Source organism: Cryptotermes secundus, unplaced genomic scaffold (assembly GCF_002891405.2).
Source record: "Cryptotermes secundus unplaced genomic scaffold, Csec_1.0 scaffold5434, whole genome shotgun sequence".
NCBI classification, from domain to species: domain Eukaryota; kingdom Metazoa; phylum Arthropoda; class Insecta; order Blattodea; family Kalotermitidae; genus Cryptotermes; species Cryptotermes secundus.
In genome coordinates, this window is record NW_019735624.1 from 5,070 (window position 1) to 7,949 (window position 2,880).

General features: G+C 39.0%; 1 long non-coding RNA gene across 1 annotated transcript; it reads right to left on the minus strand.

Annotated features, from left to right (window-relative positions):
• Window positions 1-514: 514 nt before the first annotated feature.
• On the minus strand, window positions 515-2,423 carry LOC111869733. Its single transcript, XR_002843715.2, has 3 exons — window positions 2,358-2,423; window positions 1,949-2,038; window positions 515-609 (listed from the first exon to the last, which is right to left on the minus strand). It is a non-coding gene; the product is annotated as an uncharacterized LOC111869733 (long non-coding RNA).
• Between the last annotated feature and the right edge of the window lie 457 nt (window positions 2,424-2,880).

The following is a 2,880-nucleotide window of genomic DNA, read 5'->3' on the forward strand; positions in this document are numbered from 1 at the left end:
GTAAGTTAATAAGTTTACAGAACCATGTCCCATTTAGTCAGGTATGGACCTAGCAGATGTCAGGGAATAGCAGGGACTTGATTTTTAATTTATCCTGATATAAATATAAGTAGATAACTTTATTTAGAGAATTTTGTAATTAACCAAAGTACTTGTGACATAAGTCCCTGCCCTAATTAATTTTTTGCAACATAATATATTCCATATTAAGGCAATAACATTTTTGTAGGATAAAATTTGCAACATTTTTTTCAATGTAGTAGATCTCATGCTTAGTTTATACGTAAGATTCCATAGGCAATATTAGTGACAATAATAATGATGATAATATTAACAATGCTATTGCGGCTGCTACTACTACTACTACTACTATAACTATTGCTTCTGTTTCTGCTACTGCTACTACTATTGCTGCTAATAATTATGTTAACAAAATTATAAATCTGCACCAAACGCTCATAAGCCTCGAATAGAGGCTGCAGTAACTTAGGTCTATATGAATTTTCAAGTGAAGCGGTGAGTCTCGTTTCCTCTGCACCCGCCACTGGAATGTTCAGACTGGTCGAACTGTACCAGCACTATCATGTACGTCACAAGTGTAGACATGTACTGAAAGACAGAAACATTGTGTCACTTAGAGCACTGGAAGGTGACGTGTATTCGCAGACTGACCTACGCATATGTTACAACAAAGAAGAGTAAGGTCTTGTGTAAAGATTCATTTCAATTCTTTGCGTATTTACATGCTTACTCGACAGAACAACAGTCAATTGTAAGGCAAGCAGGATCAAGAAATGGAATAAAGGAACTCAAGTAGATCCATAAAACATAAAGCTAGAACAATCATGCCAACCACTATGCAGCGAGAAAATACAATTGCACCAAAATTAAATCTAATTAATATATTAGTAGGTAAAATGTACAGTTATGAAATCTGATGAAGAGATACAATTGAGCCGCGTTTAGAAAAAGAGAAATAATTACTTGAAGAAATGGCAGGAACTGCAATAACACTGCATGGGTTCTCTTCGCAAGTTTTCAAGGCAATTTCCGTTTCCTGCCTTGCTTAACAATAAATGTACGTTTTATTGGGGTGCTGGTTTTAAATATCCAGCAATGTACTGTAATACCCTTCGTTTACTGTCACGGATTTGGAAGTGTGCGTGACATATAGACGGGTTTCGGATTAATGACAGGAGTTATAGTACACTTAAAAAATGTGTTGCTTCATTTCACAGTGCACTATTACACACTGTCTACTTTTCTCCAGCACTCTGGACTGTCAACTCAAGAGACTCCCTCATTTCTAATTCAGCCTGTCTTGATTCCTCGTTATACAGTATCGGGGCGGCCCCAACAGAGAACACCGTTTCCTAACAGTTCATCTATTTTATGAAGGTGTGTTTACCTCGGCGTTGCATTAGGTCGGTAGTTCTTATATTATTGAATGTGTGTTCATCTACGCGGGAACCTATATTTTTTTCTCTCTCTCTCCCGCTTTAGAACATAGGGCTGATTTCTTAGTTTCACTGATCATTTTTACAGACTGTAGGACTCCTTGGACGGGTGATCAGCTAGTCTCAAGGCCCATACCTAAACACAGAATAATCGCATACAAACACCAAACATCATGCCTTGTTTGGGATTCCAACCCACGATCTCGGCTTCCGAGCGAGTGAAGACAATACATGACTTAGACCGCTCGGCTACCGTGACTGGCGAGAACCTATTTGCCGAGTCGTTATTTAGCAATGAACGTCTATTCCACTTCTGTTGTTCCGGCTTTCCGTCATTTCATAATTTACTCGTAATAATACGGCATTACATACTGCAAGCAATATTGACTTGTAGAACAGAGTCACAATTTAATTTAACTTGACGAAATAACAACGCAAATTAAACTGACGGAAGTCCTTCCTGACAGACTTCTGTTCCTTTTTCTACTTACCGCCCTGAAGAGTCCCCTGTCAACATTCGCAAAGCCCGCTATAGATACTACAGGGGGATTCATAACTATCGTCTCCAGAAACATGTTCACCTGCAAGGAGAATCAGTTGGATTTTAACACTGAAACAGCTCCCAAGATATTTTGAAATCTATAGACAAGACATGGACAAATTAACTGACTTACATGGCTAAAAGCCTACATATAAATATCTTATGAATTACTTCAGAAAACCATAAATTTATCGGGCATTTACTTGAATTCGTTCGAGGGTTGCTTATTTTGGGACAGACACAGATAAATTCTAGTGACCATACAGTATTACAGACCTTGAGGGAATATAAATGCAGGCCTATCGCAAATATTGGCCATTTGAGCTTCTTACATGAAGACTGTGCTGTTGTTAGCTCACCTCTTGCGAAACATCCGCAGCGACTTCCGAAGGGCCTATAAGTTGCAGCCCATTTCGAATTTCAACTCCCACCTGTAATAACATAGAAATGTTTTTCGGTAAACTTCCGCTATCACGCCATTATGTTATGAAATGAATATGTAGTGAAGAAAGCGAAGTAAATCTCATGGGTGGTCATTGGTTGGGAGCAGTGGTGAGAATACTATATTTCACTCACACATCAGCACAAACTAGACGTATTTTACTTTTGATAAAATTACTAACTTCGAAATTCGTCGTCCCGTTCAGTGAAAGTGGTCTACTTTCCCCATGCATACTTGCATATGGAATACGGCTAATTACGTTTTTTCTTGGCACTACAGCCCCAGTGGACCTTGGCCTACCACCATGAACTTCTCCGTTCACTTCGGTTTTTCTAGATCTTACACATTCGGTAGGACACCTTGGGCGGGTGATCAGCACGTCGCAAGGTCTCTACCTGTACACAATCACAGAAAAACGCACACACATAAAATAAACATCC